This window comes from Haliotis asinina, chromosome 15 (assembly GCF_037392515.1).
Source record: "Haliotis asinina isolate JCU_RB_2024 chromosome 15, JCU_Hal_asi_v2, whole genome shotgun sequence".
Classification (NCBI taxonomy): domain Eukaryota; kingdom Metazoa; phylum Mollusca; class Gastropoda; order Lepetellida; family Haliotidae; genus Haliotis; species Haliotis asinina.
The window spans coordinates 36,855,394-36,865,092 of NC_090294.1; the positions used below are offsets into that span (position 1 = coordinate 36,855,394).

General features: G+C 38.6%; 1 pseudogene; it reads right to left on the reverse strand.

Annotated features, from left to right (window-relative positions):
* Positions 1 to 2,913: 2,913 nt before the first annotated feature.
* On the reverse strand, positions 2,914 to 4,125 carry LOC137265000 (uncharacterized; annotated as a pseudogene).
* Between the last annotated feature and the right edge of the window lie 5,574 nt (positions 4,126 to 9,699).

Consider the following 9,699-nt stretch of genomic DNA (forward strand, 5'->3'; position numbering starts at 1 on the left):
CATTTGAAATCTTAAATTAATGACATGTCTAGGAAAACTTGACCTCTTCTGACTGTCGCAATAATGGCTATATCTCCATGTGTTCGAAACAGTTCACTTTTGTCTTTGGACATTATTACGAGTGTGTATTTTCTGTATATTTTTGTAATGGATTAAGTAATAATTAGTATTGGGTCACAATGTTTAGTGTTTTGAATGTTAAATATGATGGGTCACAATTCGTTTTAATAGCTTGTCAACACTTTTAGCATTCTGGTTTTCCGGAATTTACCTGCTCCTAGTTTTCGATGTTTTACTTCCCGGATACAGTTTCGAGACCATTCTACAGTGTTGACGATGTTCGTTTGTGCCCGAACTTTCGGGAAATGACTTTGTAAACATATATAAAGACTGGTTTACGTGTTGACACTCATAATCATTTACGATACTGCCAACGCATGAAATCCTGTCAACCCATTAATCTACATTATCTACTGTCGCACCGATCGCTGTGTTTACATTCTGCCATAGTTGATTCTCTCTCACACCAAGACTTTGGTGAGTTTGCTATATTGTATTTTGTGAGCCATTGACGTAGATTTTGTCTTTCTTGAATTGTACCTGAAATCTGCATTGTTATATTGACTGGTGACCTTGTGTACCTTGCTCTTGTGGTATAACAATATAGAATTTGAACGTAAACAACTTGTCTTTGTTCTGTTTTGCTGGTCTACAAGGGGATTTCTTAAATTGTTGTCACGGTAAATTCTTAACCGTAACAACATTTCATATATATAAACTTGCATAAGAATGACGTTGTGAGTATTGTGTTCACTTGCCAAATCCCTGCTCCCTACAGATCATAAGTCTTGTATCAGTCCTTGCCGTGTTAGTATGACGTTATCAAAATCAATCAGTTACTTGTCTGTAGCACCAGCAATAGAGCGGTACCCAGTCTGGTTTGACATTTGATCAAGTTTCCTTTGGGCCAGGAGTTTTGAGAGTTGTTGAAGATTGGCATATTTCGAATGATTCGTTGTTAGTTTGATTTTTTTTAAGTGTTCGTGTGAAATATGTTCCAAGTTCACAGAAATCTCTGTTCTAACTGTGCATCTAAATGTTATATCTTGTGTAAAGAATACTGTTGTCATGTAGCTGCAGTACTGCTTATTGCCATCAGTGTGACGCACAGTTACAGTCTCTCAATCAGTAGTATCACATTCTGTAGGATACACTCAGCCAACAGTATGACGAGTTTGATGGTCAGCTGCTGAAGCTACCCTGCATCTGCAGCATTGGTAACACCCGAGTCCAACCGAGTCCCGAGTCCAACTTAACATCTTAGGCCATGATTCCAATTGGGGCTTTTCACAGGGTTTGAGTTTAAAGGAAAGGTCACTTGACTGTGGTGCAGGTTTCTTTGCACGGAAATGAAACAAATAGATACATTGTATGTACATGTAATCATGATGAAATCAGTCGACCATTTTCGTACTCAGGTAGAACAAAGTATCTGTACTGATCTAAAACAGAATGAGATGAAATGGATAAGAATGATGATGATATATTCCAGCATTAAATCTTGATTTGTGTTGAATATTTTATACAGTTCTTCAACATGGTATTTTAAAACATAAAAATAAAACGTGCACACATAATGATTATTTTTAGGTATTTTCAATTTTTCACTAACAGAAATTTGTGTTAATATACAAACGTATACTCTTTTTATGAAAGCATACGATTTTCTTTGCATGGTTGACAAATAACATGTTTGAAGTAAAATAATATTTGCTTTTCACTTTATGACAAACACAATTAAAAAGTGTCATTTTCAAGAGGACATCGAAATCTATAATTATTCAAGTTTTGTAACGGCGCCACGTCATTAATTTTATGATGTAATTCAATGTCTTCTCTTGCTTCGGATAGCATGGCTCAGTGTAAGGGGAACCATACTATGATGAATGTCACTGGTAATTTTTAGCATTTGTTACAACGAGAACCGTGTGGATAATATCAGTGTGTAAAACCATCTGACATTTCACCACATATCAGTAGATGACCACACTTGACATACAGACATGCTGAAGAAGAATTTGAATGACTTCAAGATTTAAATACCATCAACACTACATATGGTTTTTCAAAAGTACATACAGTATATGTCTGGATACGAATGGCATGTTTTATTGAAGCATCAGGGCCCTTATTCTCGAAACGTTCGTAGCCCTAAGAATTCTTAACTTTGGTCGTAGCCAATGTGTTAAGAATGGGCTTAAGAAGTTCGTAGGGCTACGAACGTTTCGAAAACAGATAGCCAGCTCTCAAGATGCCAAGGGAGACAAACGTAAGTTAAGATTATTTTACGACCGCTTTTCTCACCTGAACAAAAACGGGTCAAAGGCAGTAAGTTGTGTGAAGAAACTACATAGTTAATCATTGACGGGGAATTAGATTTATATAAAAACCAAACTTAAAATAGATTTTTTATGAATACATTCAATTTATGGGAATCCATAGAAATTTAACGTTGTTAGGGATATATGCATATATTCACAAACATTGACGAATTAAGCATATATCCTTGCATAAAATGCAACAAGAATCGTGGATAAAGTATTAGCATACAAAAAACACTAAATATTTATATTAGTTCAGAAGTTTTCCTAATATTTTAAATAGACAACAAACTAGGATCGACCCTTTCAAGAAAAGGTCCCGTTACGAAGCACTCAATGTAAGCTATATCATCTGAAAAACTACGACAAAACCGGATGACATTCTTAATGTGTGATTCTTGTCAGTACTCAACACAAAAAGAGTTGCTTCTCCTTCTTCTGGTGCTGTGGCCCAGTAATAGAACATTGTAAAATCTATCAAGAAATGTAACATTCAGGTACATGAAATGCAGCATGTATGAGGTCAAGGATGTCAAATGCCTGATCTGTTTCTGGCGAGATCCTGGTGGTACATCTGAATTACCTCGTGGAAGTCCATTAAATGGCTTGCCACTTTCTTTTTTCCAGCACAGAACCTAAGGCATACACATCTGCCTGTGGGGAGGTGACAAAACCCAGACTCACCTCTGGAGCAAGTCCAGTATGATGGAGGGCTGTGCTTGGCAGTTTGACTCCCCTCCCGAAGGGCGCCTGTCCAAAGCCGACCAGCTTCACCTCCAACGTGTCCTTGTTGATAATGGAGATGATGTTGTGAAGGACACGCCGCCTGCGTTGCATCTTCCCGTGGCTGGACAGGGTCGGACAGATGTTTGTCCAACCAGACCTGGACACAAAGTATCAGGACTGAAGTAGGTCCTGGAGCGAGATGAACCCCGTGCAGTCCTCCAGGACAAGACTGCATTCCCTCTCAAGGACGCCCTGCTCCAGAACTCCAAACACAGGTGCACATGTATCAGAGGGTGATATGACTTTACCCTCTGTTGGGACCTCAGCTACAGGTCGCGTAGAGTCAGTTCCATCCTTGACAAGGATAGCTGTGTCACCCACAGTGGCATGGAAAAGGGTTGCAGAGGCACCTCGACCATGGATGGAATATTCATCTTCGTCAATCATCTTGAATTTGACCAGCTATCTCTCCAAGTACAGGCAGTTGTACGTCATCACAACGAAGATCCTGGGTGCTAATGTTGCAAAATGCATCGACTGATGGGTCGTATGCAAAAGCCTGTGTCAGGAGATTTCTCTCTCGTTTTGGTACGCCTATCTTCATGTCCCGAATTGATGGTGAGAGCTTGGGAACTGCTAACTTGTCAGACGAGCCATCACCTGTGACTTCAATCACATCATCACTAAGAGACTTCCACATCTTTCTGTCTGCGTTGAGATGAGTGCCACGTGTCCTTGGTCGCCTGTTCCTGGTTCCAACCACTTTTTCAAGGTAGACGGTAGGGGTAATTTCCTGCGATGCTGTGGAGGATCTTTCGTCAGGCACCAGTAACCTTTCCTCTGAGGCAGTACTTTCAATTTCTGTTTTGTATTAGTCTCCAGGGATGATTTCACACTCAACAGTCGTGTGCACCCGTGGAATGTTTTGCGGTGTCGTACTTTGTAATTAATCATCAGCCGACCTCTTGATTTCTTTGATGCATCCTCCGAGTTCTGGATAGTTACCATGTACTGGCATCTTTGATCCTGCCTTCCTGGCAACAATGTTAGATGGAATTACTGTACCATCCGAATGTCCAGGACAAAACAAGACAAGAGTAATGAATTGTATGAAAGGCCATAAGCCCATATACAAGTTTACATAAATATAACGGCTGAGAATGAACCGATTTGTGGATACTGTGGAAATGATAAAACGTGCAACATTCATCTAACTGGTGGTAATCTGGGGAACTTTTTAGAGGGAGGTAAATATTCCATTCCATGTTTTACAAAGAGAGAAAATCTAAATATTATACTGGCATCATTCTATGACAAAACAGAAGCAAACCGCATTTTAATCGTCTTAGTTAAAACAAACGATCTAGTATATATATAGTTTGTAATTCTGCATAAGGACATTCAAGGGTAAAATGCATTACGTCTTTGTGAACAGAAGGGAGAATTTTTTTTTTATGTATATACAAAAAGATTTTTATAATGGTAAAGCCATTCTGTTTTCGTCGTAAAAATTCTTCTGTTTGGGTTTGTTTTGTAAGGATTTTATCTGTCTCCAAAAACTTGATTGACTATTTGTGCTTCCATTCAGTCTTTCTACTGATTTCTTTTATGAAATAGATTCATATTTTCTACAAGAAAATTTCTTTGTTTACAATCTGCTATTCTGTGTGCGACCCGTGAAGGTCCCGGGGTAAAATAGACCTTCAGCAACCCATGCTTGCCATAAAAGGCGACTATGTTTTTGTATGTACCTAAAGAATTATTTCTCACTTCAGTTTACAAATATTGATGCAGTTCTTAATCCTAATATAACTGAACATGAAATTACATCATCTGTTAACGCGTTAAAACACGGAACATCTGCCGGGCCCGATCAAGTGCTGATAGAGATTCTTAATTGTTCCCAATTTGATATGCCAATTCTCCATAAATGTTTCAACAAACTCTTTGATAATCAAATATTTCCAAGCAGTTGGTCACATTCAGAAATGTCCCTTTACACAAAGAAGGCGATCTGAGACCTTGACAACTTATAGGGGGATCTCATTAATGAGTGTGCTTGGGGAAGTTTTTACTACTGTTTTAAATAATAGAATTGCAAATTGGGTTAATATCATAGCATATGAGAAGTTCCAACCTGGTTTCAAAGCTATTCTGTTTTCGTTGTAAAATTCTTCTGTTTAGGTTTGTCTTGTAAAGATTTTATCTGTCTCCAAGAACTAGATTGACTATGTATGCTTCCATGCAGTCTTTCTACTGATTTCTTACGTGAAATAAATTCATATTTTCTACAAGAAAATTTTTAGTGATTTCTTTGTTTACAATATGCTATTCTGTGTGCGACCCGTGAAGGTCCCGGGGTAGAATGGATCTTTAGCAACCCAAGCTTGCCATAAAAAGGCGACTGTGCTTGTCGTAAGAGGCGACTAACGGGATCGGGTGGTCAGACTCACTGACGTGGCTCACACGTCATCGATTTCCAATTGCGCAGATCGATGCTCATGCTGTTGATCATGTAGTTGATCACTGGATTGTCTGGTCTAGACCCGATTATTTACAGACCACCGCCATAAAGTTGAAAAATTGTTGAATGCGGCGTAAAACTAAACTCATTCACCCACTCAGCGTCCTATTCAGATTTCCAGATATACTTAATATTTTGTTGCCTGACTGGGATTCACACCCATCCCTTTCGTATTGCCAGGAATCTAAAATGTGCACTGCCCATTGCTTTTCTTTTATGTACTATTATTTTTTTGCGAGAGTTCCCAAGCTTTCATGTTCAGAAACTGAGAGGCTTGGCAAAACGTTTGGTATATTTTGGTACTCTTTTTTGTTTCGTCCGGAAAGAGGTAAGCATCACTTCATCATCACCTGCTCAACTTTTCATTTTGCGACATACGCAGCAAATCCTCATCAGAAAAACGATTCCCAACTGCACCTACATAATTTGTGCCCACTTTCAGACTGATATGAAAACTGATACTCGAAATTCTTCCATTCAAAAGCATCGCAAAATGTATTTTGAGTGACAAACGACATTGCACAAGCAACCCCATTCGCCTGATATGGTTTGTTTTGTATCCCAAATATGCTGCCCCGTGCACAGTACAGCGTGTTCTTAATGTGTGTACTGTGCACACCTTGCTACCCAGAAGGACGCCAAAATTAATATCGCTGTGTTCGGGTGCAAGGGTTACGAACACTAGGCCGGCAATATGTATGATTTTGGGTTTTTAAAGCGCAATAAACTCCTCAGACTTGCCAGTATTCTCGCGGTTGCGTGGGTCCTCGGACTCAACCAGCCGCGCGAATATTGGAGAGTCTCCGGAGTTTATTCCTTACATAGTAATAGTTGACTTTCAATAAATGTTGAGAACTGTGAACTTTACTCGAGATGATTTCAGCCTCGGCTGTTGGCACGACTGGGCTTGTTTGTGGCGTGGTCCTATTTAACTCAACATCAGTCGACCTTCTCTTGATTTCTGGAAAATAGTCATTAGGGACCGTGCGTCCAAAGGGCAGGAGTGTGTTGTTGAACAACATGAAGAGAGGGGGCAGTTTTCTTCTTTCTGGAAGTCACTGAAAGCAGATTCCTTGCACCAGGTGCCACTCATGAAGTGAGAACTGACATTCTGGGACCGCAACTGATTCGGTGGGATGTGATTGAGTGCGCGGCACACGGTTGGAGGAAGGCATCGCTCGTGTTTGTCCGCGATCTGGCTGAACGTGAACGCGTTGCCTACAAAGATTCACAAAAAAAACAAAAAAAACAAACAAGAGAAAACAACAACAAAGAAACGCACGAAAAAACAAAAAACAACCATACAAACAAAATAAAAATAAATATGAAAAGTACGTCAGCGTGACCCATGGTGATGTCCTTAAGTTGCATGTTTGACATACACCCTATCGATATTGACAGACTTTCAACCATCCGGTGTTACCCTCCATGACAGGAACGCGATAACAATGAACGAATGATAAATCATTTGACAAATTCAAAAACCAACTCTTCTAGTTTTGTCACAGCCTATATCAGACTTTCGCAATACACAGACATCTTCAGGGGACTTGAATTTAGAAAAAAAACGGGTAATGTTCACATACAGGTCGAATCTGTTGAAAAGATTTTGTCACCACAGAAACCCGTTGTCTGTATATAGTTTCATGATTTCTGTTTCGACTGAGTTATCTCCCTTGCAACTTTGCACCGATTGCTCCCTCAACTCAGAAAGAGAACGGGGTCGGGCGCTGAAAACATTACTGGAAACAAATATACTTTACGACAGTATGAAACGGCTGAATTTAGGACGTAGTGAAGGTGCCGTATGTAACTATAAACTTTTGACAAACTGTAATATCGTTGAATGATGTATGATTATAATATGCTTCTAAAGTGCTTCTCTATTTTCCTGTTATATTTCAGCAGAGCAACAATAAAACCATTCTAATAATGACCAATTATTTATCATGCATAAATATGTGTTTTTAACAAACAAGAAGTTCAATAATATATACAGGCATGTAACCCATTATGATATATTGTTCTAAACCTTCTCCCAACAGTTTCGCTGATAACGTTTTGTGAAAATGATTCTAAATACAAACCTAACGACGCTCGTTGACCCAAGCATTTAGAGGCCCAATTGTGATTACAGGCCTAAATATGTTCACAGTCAAACATGGGTTAATACTGTTTAATGTCGCATGAGCTGTTGCGCATGTGCACGTCGTGGTTGGTCACTAGACAAACTACAGAACTAGAAATATGGGCAGGATAAGCGCCATGGTATGATAAAAGGCACGGATTGCTGAACATCACGTGCAAATAGTGTTAATCTGTATTGTTGTAAACTGACATTGTTAGCTTAAGTAATTACTCGTCGTTATTTTCAGTAGTTTCCTACCATTTTGTGCTCAAAAGGAATGTCCACTAATATACCCGATGCATATGTCAAAGCAGAAACATTCATAGGACCTTGCTCAAATTATCAATCACTTTTACAATGAATGAGTGCGCATAGTTTTACCCCGTACTCACCAATATTATATGGCGGTTGTCTGTAAATAATCCAGTCTGGACTAGACAATCCAGTGATCAACAGCACGATCTATGCAACTGGTTTACAGCGACATGTGTCAACCAAATCAGCCAGCCTGACCACCTGATCCCGCGAGTCGCCTCTACGACAAGCATAGTTTACTAAAGATCAATTCTAACCCGGAACCCGACTCCAAAACCGATATAGTATGTCATGCACGTGACGCTGTCATATAACACCCGTTGTTGAAATCAACATAAATAAATGGGCTTCGTAGTATGTTTATTTCTTAAATAAAAACACGTAATGTATAGATATACATAAAAAAACTTTAAATACATTAAAAACGTTTACATGAGGAATGAAAAGTAGCATTCCATGAGCAAATAAAACAGAATGTATGGTACCATTGATGGCATGTATTAACAATGTATGGTACCATTGATGGCATGTATCAACAATGTATGGTACCATTGATGGCATGTATCAACAATGTATGGTACCACTGATGGCATGTATTTACAATGTAAAAGTAAGTGGGAATGTATACTGCGACAACAATGACTGAAAACATATTACTGACAGAAAACAAAGTGAAAACAATGGACATATTTCTCCAAACATTTTCATGGAATTCTGGAAGCACTGTCACCATTTGTGTTAAAGACAATTGTTATCGTGGATCGAAGATTTCATTGACGCAAAATAACACACAAGACAATATTACAGATGAAATTGTACATTCATTCGAAGAACAAACAAATATACTGAGGGAAACAAACAAGAGAACTCCACTTCATGCCAATGTTAATTTATCTATTCTCAGATTTCTTTCCATGACGCTACTCAAAGCTGGAGAAGGAAACGGGAAAATATTACCGAAACGCTTTAATTTTCTTGTTCCCTTATTTGTTTCTCTTAGTGCAATTTCATGGTAACAATATAAATAAACACTCATACCAATAAATATTCTATTAAAATGTCAATTCATGTTCAGCAATCCTTCACGCACAGCTGGAAGACAGTTTTACGATACGAAATTGTGTGAAATATATTGTGCATTGTGCATTTCCTTTGTAACACACGGACAAAACAATAAAACAAATTTTGAAAGGTAACGCGATATTTCCAACAAGACATAACTTTGATATGCCATGCTTATCAGATTAATGTGCCACGAGTGTAAAGAGATTCTCTCACGGAAGAATAGATATACAACTTTCGGATCGGATCCGATCCGGATCCGAAATGTATTATAACGTTACGGTGGTCTCCTTTAGGCCTTTGTGAGGTATCACGTATTCCAGACATTCATATTATCACTTATTCTTTCCGAACAGCACATTTTCCAACTCTTCTTCCTCAATCGTTGTACAACACTCACACATACCACACATACTTTAAAGAAAAATGTAAATATTGATAAAAAGTATTCACAACTAGCCCAAAAATAATAAATTCTCAATGAAAAACTATGCTGTAAAATATATATAAAATAGATATCTTCACTAACAACCCGTCCATGTTCACTGATAACTCGTCCATAT